Raw genomic sequence first — 14,405 nt, 5'->3', positions numbered from 1 at the left:
TGGATCCAACACAAGGCGAATGGTTTCAGGAGCACAGTTGCAAAGACATGTGATAGGGCCAAGAGCTAGATAGGGCTCTTAAAGATAGTGGAGTCAGGGGATGTGGGGAGAAGGCAGGAACGGGGTACTGATTGTGGATGATCAGCCATGATCACATTGAAGGGCTGAATGCCTACTCCTGCACCAATTGTCTATTGTCTATTCTCAGGAAAGGAGAGGGAGGTTCGGTACACTTACTGGAGCCAATGTTATTCCTTGAGCAAACATGAAGTGCTGGAGTAACTCAGTGGGTCAGGCAGCATCATTGGAGGACATGGTTAAGCAATGTTTATGTCCGGAGAGTATGGATAAGCTATGTTTCGGGTCAGGATCATTCTGGTTAGGAGCTTTCTGTAGACTTGGTTCTCTCAATATTATTCCTGTGTGGTTTGTTTTTCACACAGAGAGGGGTAGGAGCCTGGAATGCACAGCCAGCAGAGGTGGTAACAGCAGATACTACACCAATGTTTAAGAGGCATTTGAACACATGAGCTGGCAGGGTATAGAAGGATACGGATGATATTTGAGCAGGTGAGACTAGATTCACATCATGGCCACACAAACGTGATGGGCTGAAGGGCCTATACCTGTACTGTACTGTGTAGGAAGGAACTGCAGATGCTGGTTTAAATCGAAGCTAGACACAAAAAGCTGGAGTAACTCAGCGGGTCAGATAGCATCTCTGGAGAAAAGGAATAGTGACATTTCGGGTCAAGAAGGGTCCCTATTCCTTTTCTCCAGAGATGCTGTCTGACCCGCTGAGTTACTCCAGCTTTTTGTGTCTATCGCCTGTGTGGCACTGTTCTATGCTCTATATTTTACATCCAATTGGGACCAGTTTATTGCCAATGGCTGAAACTTCATTGGGATCCAGGGCAGGCAGATCCATGAGGTCTCAGATAGCCTTGTGGTGCCTTCCCAGAGAAGCTAACACGACACTAGAAATAGCAGTGGACGTGCGCATGTTATAAAAAGCTTGCAATCACATCGTTCTTTTTATATCTCTTTTCGAATGGCCTAAATACATCCAAAGAAGTCCTGCAGGTACAATTGCAATTTGTCAGCATGACATTCCCAATGGCAATGAGATAATTATCAGATCACGGTTTTAGAAATGTTGAGTAAGTGATATTGCTGCTAGTAGATTCAGAGTAATTCACCATGGAAACAGGTCTCTTGGCTCATCAAACTCGTGCTGACGAGGCTAGATCATCAAGTACCTCGTTTGAATTCCATTTTATTCTCCACACATTCCTATCATCTAACTGCAACCCCCTCCTCCCCAAACCCATGCAGTCACAAGGGGAACATACAAACTCTGCACAGACATCACCCATAGTCAGGATCGAACATGGTCTCTGGCCCTGTGAGGCAGCACCACTATCCTGCCCTAATGGTTCCAACAATGTATTTGCCAGCACCTGCAATAGGGCAGTAACCACACACACACACACATGCGGGACAATTCACAGTGGAAACCACCTTTTAGGCTGCACGTCTTTGGGAACTGGGAGGAAACCAGACCATCCAGAGAAAACTCATGCAGTCACAGGGAGAACATGTGTAGCTAGCTAGCAGCGGAAGTCAGGATTGAACCTGGGTCACTGGAGATGGGACAGCAGCTCTGCGCGTGGTGACACAGCTTCTCTTCAAAGTGATGATGAATCTTTTCTGGGAACCTGAAGGAACTGATGAAGCTTTGGTTTCGTTTAGAGATACAGATACAGCATGGGAACGGGCCCTTTGGCCCATCGAGTCGACGCCGACCATCGATCACTAGTTCCATGTTATCCCAGTTTCACACCAGGCACACTATGTACGATTTACAGAAACCATTTAACCTGCAAATCTGCATGTCTTTGAACGGAATAGGAATAGGAATACTTTATTGTCACGTGTGACGAGGAACAGTGAGACTCTTTGCTTGCAGACACAATGTGTACAAACAGCAGCCACCTACGGTGCTGACAAAGTGACAAATCAGGCCGGCTCCCCATTTTGTCCCCCTCCCCCCCACCACAGCAGTTCCCCCACGCTGGGTCCTCCATTGTTCTTCCCCTCACGGCGGTTCTCCACGCTCTCATTGACCATTGACCGCGGGTCGACCCTTGAGGCATGGCCGCCGCCGCGAGGCTTCACCATCACCGAGGCTCCATCGTCGCGATGCTTCACTGCCGCTGCCAAGGCCTCACCTCGCCGACGCCCCACCTCACGCCTCCGTGGTGCCGACCTGGGATCCAGCCGCGGGCTCCGTTGGACCCAAGCATCGACCCGCCAGGCCCCGACCCGGGCTTCTACACGGTGATCCGGGCGGAAACGAGACTGTGGCACCTCGATATAGGCCTCCGGCTGCATTCACATAGAGGAGGAGGAGCCATCTTGGGGAACGGCTGCTAACCAGCAGCCATCTGTTTAATTCACTTTTTTTTGAAGTTTTAGTAAGTCCTGTGCTTTGCCTGTTGGAGAAATGGACTTTTTAATGTTGGGGGGAAGGAGGTAATTATACTTCTAGGTCCCTACCTGGTCGGCGGGGCAGCTTTTTCTCCGGGCTGCCCCGTCGACCCGTCCTCGTGGCCTACCAGCGGGCGTGGAGCGCCGTTTCCTGGCGGGGACCGCCCAGCACCTCGGCTTCGGTGGTGGCACAGCGCTGGAGCGCCGTCGCGGAGCGGAGCGGGCGATGCCTTGCCTGGGTCGCCGCGCTGGATCGACGCGCTGGAGCTCCGGTGAGCTGTGACCGCCGAGATCAACACCTCTCCAGGCTGCGGGTCTGTGGAGCGGAGCGGCGGGCGGCGCGATTTTAACATCGGGAGCCTGGGAGCTCCAAACCGGCGCGGCCTTGTCGGCTTCGGAAGCCGTGGTCCCCAATTAGGAAGCGGCCGTTCCAGGTGGCCCAGCCGCTGAGAGGACTCTCCCGATGCTGGGGCAACAGCACCCGGCCAGAATGGCCAGGAACTTCGGGCCTCCGTAGAGGCAATAGAGGAGGCCTCAATAGGCCTGACTTTGGGTGAACTGGGGATAGGGACTGGACATTGTGCCTTCCCCCACAGTGGTAACCATTGTGGGGGGATGATTTTTTTGTGTTTAAGTAGATATGTTAGTCTGTGTCCAAGATGGCTGTCGGAAGGGAGAGTGGACGCTGGCGCGGTTTGGCTGCCGCTGCTCTCTCTTCACATTGTGTTTTTGATTTTTTTGTCTTTGGATCAAATTCTGTTTTTAATTTGTGTATTGGTGATGTCTTTATTATTTATTTTATTCCGATTATATGTTTTATTATTCTTGTTAATCTCTGTAAGGTGTCCTTGAGACTTTTGAAAGGCGCCCACAATTAAAATTTATTATTATTATTATTATTATTCCCAGTCCACAACCTCGGGGCCCGTCCGGAAGGAAACTGGACCATCCAGAGCAAACCCACGCGGTTACAGGGTGAACATACAAACTCCGCAAAGACATCACCCATAGTCAGGATCGAACAGACGTCTCTGGCGCTGTGAGGCAGCACCACTGTGCTGCCCCAATGGGTCCAACATTGTATCTACCAGCAGTAATGTCTCAGAATTGCATTGGAGAATCAGCATAGGTGTGTATGCTCTCGTTGGTGGAGGGGAATTATTGCAAGGGAGATCAGTGAGAACAACTTTATCCAGTGTATCTGTCCCGGTGCAGCAGGGTTTATTTTATTGGCTGAGCATGTACCTATTTCATGCAAATGATTTTGCCGATGAAAATGGCAACAGGAGGTACCTCTGGGAACACTGGTGAAAATGACTCATTGAAAATGTGATGGTGTGGGCTGATTTAATGTTGTGATATTATGTTTATGGGCTCAAAAATACTTCAAATTATTTGTCTCCTTTTCACAAGGGTACTATTTCTGAAAATTCATTAGGAAATAATCACCAATGATGCACCTAAAAGTGGAACTTTAACCACTTTGGATATTTATTTCAGCATTCAAAATAAAGTTGATGTAATAGCTTTCTCATTTTTAATGGCTCCTATTGCTCCAGATGTGGAGTTACATTTGTAGTGCAGGGCATTTGACTGCCTGATGTATGCAAGGTTCGCCAAAACATCTGCAGCAAGGCCCAGAAAACTCACTTTACTGGGGTTTACTCCGTGAGACAAATTCCCCCAGTCTTTGCGTGCCACCAAGGGCATTTTAACTCCATTGAAAGTTAGATGACAGATATGGAACATGCAGCTAGTTGAATTGCACCAATACACAAAGGACACTGAGATTCAATGTACTGCTTCCACACTGAAGAAACGCTCCAATAAACTATTCACTTCTCTCTTCTAGCTAGATTAATGTACATGTCTGGTGTGAGACGTGTTTAAATTAACCATGTTAAGGAAATGCTTTTTATAAAGACATTAACCATTAGAATGACATCAGATGAACCAAGCGTTTTGACTCTTTTATAACCTTATTTGTTGGAGGTGAAAGGGCATTGTACCAAACACTGTCGAATCCAGTCATATCTATAATTACTTTAAAAGACTCTAAAGAAGGCAGTTACTTTGAGGAGTCTTTCTGATCTATGACAGGAAATGCTTCCAGCAGGAATTTTCCATCATTATCTTTGAAGCTACAGGCTGGGAGCAGCTGGTGTTAGATGCGTAGCTCACACACAGAGAGAGGGGAGTGTGCTCTTGGCTGATGAAAAGGAAAAAGAACACAAAAAGTGGCCAAGTGACCTATCATCAATGTCGAAGGGTTTCTCTAATAAAACCTTGTTTAAAAACTGTGAGTAGGAACCAGTAGGAACAGAGGGGGCCATGTGATCCAATCTTGTACCAGACACCATTGTTTAGTTTGCGAATGGCTATCTCAGACAAACAACATTCTGTAGCTGTTAGCTGTGTCTCGTCTGTGTGGTAGTATTTTGCAGTACCACCAAAGAAACTCAGAGGCGAATATGCTCATACTAAGCAGCTCTTCCTCTCCATTTAAAAACTTCAAACAAAACGATTATCGCCAATTAAAGAGAAAAATAGCCACTTGTTTATTTACCCCAGCAAAATTAAAAATTAGTAGCGATATATGCAACAGCACTCTGTATTTGCTCAAAGTAATAGATTAGAATCTGCAGACTGTAAAGCCAAGCTTAAGCTAATTTCTTCTGCAGCTCTTGCTCCTGTTATCATGTTTAGGAATAGTTCTAACCCAATACATTTACACTCAATTGCAAATGTTACTTTTATCATAAGATGCAAATTGAATGTACGGTGAATCAGGCATGCAAAATCAAGGCATAATAATGCAACATGAATGTACTAAAGAGTAATGGAGAATTGTGATATTAAGGAAGCTGCAGATTAGTAGCCAATGATCAAATGTGTGCCATTCATACTTGTTTTGAAGAATGTTGCTTTGAAAATTAAGCCTAATTTAAGAGGAGCACCAAGCCCCAATCTACAGCCTGTGTGTGTCACTACTACAACACTTTTCTGCGAATCATCAGGAGGTATGAAAATTTTGGATTGAATAATTCAATCCATCTAACACCAGGTAACGTAAATGTGCTCAAAGCAGTCTTTGGTACATTGCAAAGCTTGCATGGTGAACCAATGGCTTGCAGCAATAACAGCAAAGACCAAGATGGCAGCAACTGCTTAATTATTGCTACAGTCAGATTGCCTTTCCATGATTTCATAATTCAATAGAATGGCTATGAAAATGCTAATTTAAGTCTTGTCCATGTTACTACAGTTATGACCCAGGCACAGACATGTTAGTCCACAGTGCCTTTTGGTGGCTGTAGATTTCCAAGGTCTCCCACAATTTGTCAGATGGGTGTGACACACCTGAAAACTGCAGAATGCAAAGTGATTTATGTGGCAAAATAATCGACAGTATTCAAATGGTGCCCAATAAATCATAGTCACAACCTAAAACATGAAAACGTCAATGCAGCAACAACCTTGTACATTTAAACTGTGTTTAAGTGACTAACTGGATAAAAAAACCCACAGGATGAGGCGCTCAATGTAGACTCTCACCCAAGGTTGGCAGATTTAACATAAGGTCATAAGTGATAGGCAAAGCGTTAGGCCATTCAGCCCATCAGGTCTACTCTGCCATTCAATCATGGCTGATCTATCTCTCCCTCCTCGTCCCATTCACCCGTCTCCTCCCCATAACCCCCGACACAGGGCTCAATTCGAATGAAATTCTTCACCTCATACATGCCAGCAACATCATTCAATTTTGTCTCTCCAAAGTAATGCCCTGAGAACTGGGCCGATTGCAGTTCAGGCCTGATTTTTTTGATCCCTGCCATGTCTGGAGTCTGGCACTCAGGAGAGAAAAAAAAGCCTCTGATGTTAGCTCTTTCATCAACCACTCCAAAGTATTTATGAGCTTTAAATATTTACATCAGTGCTGAAGAACTTCATCCCTTGCCAATTATCGCTCATCAACATCTTTATTCACTTTGTGATTCACGACAGCGCCAGCTTTAAACATATACAACATCTGTCAAATAACTTCATCAAATGGGAACATTCTTGGGAGATCATCCATTTATATCTTGTTTTCAGAACTCGTAATCAACAGGAGACATGTGTTTAGATAGGACGGTGACATTGTCTTGCTAATCCAAGACTAATCTGTTCAGCCAATGCCATGTTTGCAGGTAGTACCGGCCTCAAAAAAAGATTGGCACCATCTTTATTTAAATGAAAAACAAACAGAGCAGCTTACATCAAGTGCTCTTAAAAGATTCACTTTTTATTTGAAGAAGGTACGTGTTATTGTCTACAGGACTAATGGCAAGTGATAGATTTGAAACGTGTAGTAAGGAACTGAAGATGCTGGTTTAAACCAAAGATAAGACACAAAAAGCTGGAGTAACTCAGCGGGTCAGACAGCATCTCTGGAGTGACGATTCGGGTCGAGACCCTTCTTCAGACATTTGAAATGGTCGCCACGTCTACATGTACTCGGTGACACATGCGTTCACTCCAGCAAGGCCTACTGATCACCCGGCTCCTAACCATTTTAACCCCCCCTCCCATTCTGACCAGGGCCTCCTCCATTGTCTAAGTGAGGCCACAGACAAAGTGGAGGAACAGCACCTCGTATTCCACTTGGGTAGCTTATAACCCAAAGGCATGGTCTTTGAATTGGGTAACTAACGTAAACGCCCCACTCACTTGTGCCCCCCCTAGACTCACAACTATTTCTCCCCCCCACGCCTACATTCCTTCCTCTGGCATCTATCCTTCTCACACTTTTCCTCTTTCTATCTCTGGCCTTTGACCTAACATCTGCCTATCAAAACCCTCTCTCCTGTATCCACCCATCATTGTCAGACTGAGGCCAAATGCAAATTGGAAGAACAGCATTTCATATTTCACCCCAGTGGTATGAATATTGATTTATCTAACTTCAAGTAACCCCTGCATCCCCTCCCTCCCCATCCCTCCCCCACTCAAGTCGCAGTACTAGCTTCAAAGCCGTCTTGTTGAGTCTCAATGTCTGTAACTCATCTCTAACCTAGGCCACAACTAACATCCCTTTATCATCAATACTTTATTGCATATCTTTCATTCATTTGTTCTGTATCTCTCGACGTCACCGTCTATATCTCTTCTCCCTTTCCCCCAACTCTCAGTCCGAAGAAGGGTCTTGACTGGAAACGTCACCTATTCCTTTTCTCCAGAGATGCTGTCTGTCCCGCTGAGTTACTCCAGCATTCTGTGTCCACCCATCATTTGCCAGGTTCTGTCCTGCATCTTCTCTCTCCCATTTTTTCTTACACGCCCCCCACTCATCCCCCCACCACAATCAGTCTGAACAGGAAGCACAGGGGAAACATCAAATACACTGCCACAAATGAAAGGGAAGTGATACAATTGGAGAGACAAATGTTGCAGGCACTTTGGGTTAACCTTCATATTCCAAGGAAGAATCAGCAAAAATAAAGACATAGCACGCCAATGCATTTGCTCACAAGTAATTGCAATGCCAGGTACCTCATTGTACAGGAAAGAACTGCAGATGCTGGTTTAAATCGAAGATGGACACAAAATGCTGGAGTAGCTCAGCAGAACAGATAGCATCTCTGGAGAGAAGGAATGGTTGACATTTCGGGTCAAGACCCCACATTGGCTCTTCAATTTTGATGATGCTAGCAAGGCAGTATGGTAGAGCTGCTGTCTCACAGCGCCAGGGACACAGGTTTGATCCCGATCTCAGGTGCTATCTGTGTGGAGTTTGCATGTTCCCTCTGTGATGGCACGGGTTTCCTCCAGGTGCTTCGGCTTAGAGGTTAATTGACTCTATAAAAATAGTTCCTAGCATGCAGGAAGTGAATGAGATCGTGGATCTAACATAGAACTAGTGTGAACGGGTGATCGATGGCCAGCATGGACTCTGTGGGCTGAAGGGCCTGCTTCCACACGGTATCTCTGGGAGAAACTGTCCTGATGCCCACAACATCATTACAAATATTTAAACAAATTACATGTCTGTTTTCTTTGGAATGCTGCAAGCATTTCAGAAAACAAGTCATGAATAATGAATGATAAATAATTACTAACCATTTTTACATTCAATTGCCCATTTTGGAGAACAAAATTAATCCAACACATTGGACATGATTTTCTCGCAGCATAATTTGCAAATAAGATGAAGAAATATTTAAAGTATCTTCAGAAAACGGAGACACCAGCTTAATTCCGCAAATTCGGAACCATGTGCAGGATGCTATTTTTCCAATCAGCTGTCTGCATAGGTAAACGACCATCTGTTCTTTCAATGCCATTGCAGCCTCGAGCACAAACAGGACATTACATTTGTGGATGTTTTATTCCTCTTTATCTCCCCGCCGGTCGATGTTCCTCCCACTATTCTGACTGCTACAATGCACACTGGGCAAATCTGGAACCCCGTCACAACACAAAAATGGTTCAACCAAAAAGGCCACCACCATGCTATTTCACAAGTACCAAAAACCATTCAGAAGCATGGAGTCGAATACCAATCCACCAGCCATATTTGAGTGCATCATGGAACAATGCAAGGCCAGGGAAAGCAGCTGGAATAGATTGTGCAAAGTCTCTCACCCTCCATAAGATAATGGCCAGCATGAATGGTGCCTTAATTTTCCTGCCTAATTCCCATAATCCTCAATACCCCTCTGATCCAAAATTCTCTCTCAATCATGAATATACTCAATGACTCTGTATTCCTTGCTCACCAAGCTAGAGAATTCCAGATATTCTCATGTGGAGATGAAATCTTGCTTAGTTTGAAACTCTATACCTCTAGTTCAAAAATTTCTCATGAGGGGAAAATGTATCTACCTTGTCATCTTAGAGTCTTCTGAACAACTGCAAATTTTAAGACCATTCTGGTCAATCTTACTTCATTGGTTCATGCCCAGAACCCGGGAATCAATTTTGCTGCATTGTCTCTAAATATATGTTTAATAGAGGAGAACAAAATTGGACAAAGTACCAGATACAACATAAACCAAGGTCCTGTAAATTTGGAGCAAGACTTCTTTTATCCTAACCTCACATTTCCATTCTAAATACTTTATTTGTCATCTGCTTGCCTACTTATAAAACATGCCTATATCCATTTGTGAGCGTTGTATTCCCCTTTATCTCCCAGCATCTCCTGGATGTTTCATCTAACTTTTTTACTATTAATTTAAAATACATAAACACTTGGTCCCCCCCCCCCCATGCGAGTTGCTAATATGGATAGTTAATAGCTGACACGCCAGTGATCAGGCCATGTTGCTGTGTGGCAGGCTGTGATTCCACAGCTATCCCCCAGCAGTAAGCCTGGCTCACCCACTGCAGACCCGGGAACCCTGAACTGAAGAGGGAAGCCGCCAATGTACGTCTCGAACAAGGATTGCTCCACGTACCCTACAAAGAGGCCGGCATAGCTAGGGCCCATGCGCGTACTCATAGCTACCTACGCCTTGTATTTGGAGGAAATGGGAGGAGTCAAACGGAAATGGGCCAAATGTGGGTAAATGGGACTATCTTAGGCGAGGTATTTTAGTTGCAATGGGCAAGATGGGCTGAAAGACGTGTTTCCGTGCTGTATTATGCTCTGATTAAGTGTAGCGAGACTTCCTCATTCATATAATGATGATTTATGCGAATGAGGCTTTCCCGAGATTTCATCACTTTCTTTAATAACTGAGTTGCCATCGCCATTTTCTCTCTTGCCTCTTTCTTGAATAGTTGGAAACATCACTGATCCGATAAGTTTTCCTTACTTCTCCAAGATCCTTATACTGTTCCGGATATAATTTCTCTCTTTGTTTGTTGCTGCACAGCTTGCTGAATGCATTATTGTTGCAAAGGAATAAAAATAAACCCCCAAAAGAAAATGGAGAAGGGACAGCTTTCTCTGGGAATTGTAATCACCGCAGCGCATATTGATGAGTGTTTGAAACCATACAAAAGGACCAAGCAAAATAAAATCATTAGCATTTTTCATGGCCAACAGCCAGAAATGAATGTGTGCTTAGCTTCAGAGATGGTGGTGGCATGTCTTAGTCAAGTACCAGCAGTACCATTAACAGCTGACTGCACCAAACAAAGAGAGCAATTCAAAAGAACAAGGGTCTCTTGAAAGCATTGTCATCAGAGGCTGGGCACAAGCCAACATCCAGAGCAAGTGAAATAATCGAGAACATTGAGCCGAGCCAGAATTATGCCACAGATGCAATTCCAACTCAAGAGGGAATTTATCACTAGTGTTAAATTAAATATGGTCTGTGAGATTTGTCAACCTATTGATGATGCTTCTTAATGATAATATAAATAACATCCAAGAGGCTTTTAGATCATCGCATGAATATGTGTAGATTTATGAGGTTAGTTTAGCTTGGCATCATGTTCGGCACAGACATTGTGGGCCAAAGGGCCTGTTCCCGTCCTGTACTATTGCATGTTATAGAGTCATAGAGTGATACAGTGTGAAAACTGGCCCTTCGGCCCAACTCACCCACACTGGCCAACACGTCCCAACAGCACTAGCCCCACTTGCCTGTGCTTAGCCCATATCCCTCCAAACCTGTCCTATCCATGCACCTGTCCAACTGTTTCTTAAATGTTGGGATAGTCCCAGCCTCAACTACCTCCTCTGGCAGCTTGTTCCATACACCCACCACCCTTTTTTGCGAAAAGGTTACCCCTCGGATTCCTATTAAAACTTCCCCCCTTCACCTTGAGCCTATGGCCTCTGGTCCTCGATTCCCCTACTCTCCAAAAAACTGTGCATCTACCTGATCTATTCCTCTCATGATTTTGTACACCTCTCTAAGATCATCCCTCATCCTCCTAAGGAATAGAGACCCCCACCTACTCAACCTCTCCTTATAGTTCACACCCTCTAGTCCAGGCAACATCCTCATAAATCTTTTCTGAACCCTTTCAAGCTTGACAATATCTTTCCTACAACTTGGTACCCAGGACTGAACACAACATTCTAAATGCAGTTTCAGCAACGCCTTATACAACTGCAACATGACCTCCCAAGTACAAAACCATGCTGGCTATCCCTAATCAGCCCTTGCCCATCCAAATGCCTGTATAAACTATCACCCAGAATACTCTAGTAACTTTCCAACTACAGATGTTAAGCTCCTCTGCCTATAGTTCTCAGCATTTTCCCTGCAGCCCTTCTTGAATAGAGGCACAATATTTGCCACCCTCCAGTCTTCCAGCACCTCTCCTGTATTTAAGGACGACTCGTAAATTACAACCAGGGCACCCGCAATTTCCTCGGATACATCTGATCAGGCCCTGGAGATTTGTCTACCTGGCAAATTTGTTCTTTTAATACCCGTTGACTATTCCAGGGTTTGTAGTAAACCCCCAACAAGGTGATCATCCCTTTCTTGTTCCTCAGCTCCATGTGTCCATGTTCTATGTTAAGACTCTGATCAACCTATTGTCTATGTATCTATTTCCTGCACCTATTGTCTATGTAACCATTAAAATACAGGAATTAATGTTAAGCAGTTGGTGTGGGTTCCACAGTGACAATGTTGTGCATTCAGGGAAACTGTTGACATAGCTGTGGGATTTCTTTATAACTTTCTTCACAGAAGGGCTGCTCATCATCTTGTATTAGCATTCAAGATGGATGACCAAGGCCAGCCCAAAGCAGTTGAAGCTATTCCAAGTCCTTCAAATGTAAAGAGAAGGCCCATCAACACGGGCTGTCCCACTGCGGCTACCTAATTGGCGAGCTTAGAAGAGTTTGCCCTCGACTCATACTCGCAGCATGGTTGACACAAGGTCCTAGGAGGTCTTTGTAACTCTCCTTCATACTCAAGAATAGTCCCCGCGTACTTGAGGCCTCGGCTAGGTCGCGGCATATTTTTCTACAGTTAAAAAAAAGTCGCCATGGAAAAAATCGATACTTTTTTTACTCGTAGGTTTAGTCGTAGTGGGTCGTAGAGGATCGGCAAGTTATTCGTAGGTAATCGACGGCAGTCAAAGGTAATCGAAGGTAGTCGTAGATAGTCTTCAACATAGTCGAAGGAGGTCTTCTTCACTCTCCACTATTCAGTGTCCAATTTTCCCGAAGCTAGTCGAAGCTAGTCTTCTACATAGTCGAAGGCGGTCTTCAACATGACACTTTTTCAAACTCTCCTAAACTCGCTAATTAGGGTCGTCCAAGTGGGACAGCCCCTTTACGCCCAGTTGTTTCAGACAAAAGTTAAGACTGTTTCAAGCTCGTCTGCTTTACAAAGGAAAGATTGAAGTCAGACGTTTTTGACTTATTTCCAAAATGAGGTGGGTGCATGCATGAACAGGCAAGGAATAGAAGGATAGAGACCATGTTTAGGCAGATAGGATTAGTTTAGGTCGGCATCAGGGTTGGTGCAGAAATAATGAGCCAAAGGGTCTGTTCCTGTGCTGTCCTGTCTTATGTTCCATGTTCTGTGATGGGCTTCTCATTTTAGAACATGACGGTTGGTAAGGACTTGACAATGTTTTCTTGCATGGAACAGTGAACATTCAAACAGAAACTGGACACAAAGTGCTGGAGTAACGCAGCGGGTTAGGCAGCATCTCTGGAGAACAAGGACAGGTGACGTTTCAGGCTGGGACCTTTCTTTTGAAATTTGAATGAATTTGTGAAAAGATCCGAGTTGATTTCAGTGAAGAACCAGTGACATCTCAGGCACTGATAACATTGCTGAATGCCCAATAGTTAATGCACCATTACCATAATCGTGAAAGGGCTCCCTTTACTAACCAGACTTTTCATCAAGGAAAAAAAAAGATTCCATTCATTCAATGTGCAGGGCGCCTTGGCTCTTGAGAATTTCCGGATGGTTAATGCAACGTTTCCTGGACACCTTGATGACTTCATCTGAAGGAAGTCAGCAGAGTGAGACGTTGCTCGTTAGTTTACCTGCCATATTTCTGACAGACTGTCTCACAAGATGCCCTTTGGCCATAAAATGATGAGCTTTCCTAGCCTGGGGAGCCATTGATGCACATGCCTGCCTGCTTTGGGGAGAGGGGTGGGGGGGGGGGGGGGGGGGTGAGTGATTTCGCTAACAAACGCTTGTGCTCAGAGTGGACAATTTCGGCCAAAAGGCTTGTATGACTATATTTATTGCTGTGATTACCGTTCAGCCAATACTTGGCAATGGATTTCACCTTCAGGAAACACACTGGTCTACATTGTACAATTTGCACTCATTTCTGGGTGTGACCCACTCAATTGGCCTTTAACACTAAATTTATTTTCCTGGGGGTCATGTTTCAGCAGAGCAGCAGAGCAAGAATAGATCTAATTGAATCTAAATGTTGTGCCCAACGTGTTCCGAAAAGTGTATGTGTTACTGAGGGAAGATGTTGATGTAAGGTCATGGTATTACACAAATACTGTAAAACAAATTCCACAGTGGCACCTTCAAAGATCAGCCTGGGGAACCTTTTATCTACAGACTAAACACTTCCTTTTGTTGAAGTAAATGCAGATCATTTTCTTTCCTGAAATCCAGCCAGTAAGGTCAGGTATAAAACCATAAACCCAGCCATAAATGTGGTTCACAAGATGCCTGAAGAAAACATCAAGTTGGTGGGATTTCAGTTCATTATATATCCCAGAAGAACATACATTACAAACCACTCAGACCTCAAACTAAACTATTTCACAAGATCACAATACTTTACAATATCAGGCCAATGGGCCCTTCAAGGTTTAAATTAAAATCTATTTAAGATGGATCCAAACTTTGCAGATTATAATGCAGATGTTCATACAACATATTAAAAGGTTGCCACAAGAATTCAGTACATGAACCAGCAGATGTTTGTACTCCACAATGACAAAGATACAGATATCTGTTAAGTGGTCAGTC

General features: G+C 44.5%; 1 protein-coding gene across 3 annotated transcripts in view; it reads right to left on the bottom strand.

Annotated features, from left to right (window-relative positions):
• gas7b (growth arrest-specific 7b) overlaps window positions 1-14,405 on the bottom strand; it is a 340,981-nt gene that overhangs the window by 156,991 nt on the left and 169,585 nt on the right. The gene's annotated exons all lie outside the window — the stretch shown is intronic.

Source organism: Leucoraja erinacea, chromosome 23, assembly GCF_028641065.1.
Source record: "Leucoraja erinacea ecotype New England chromosome 23, Leri_hhj_1, whole genome shotgun sequence".
Classification (NCBI taxonomy): domain Eukaryota; kingdom Metazoa; phylum Chordata; class Chondrichthyes; order Rajiformes; family Rajidae; genus Leucoraja; species Leucoraja erinaceus.
This window is presented reverse-complemented; position numbering and strand designations above follow the sequence as displayed.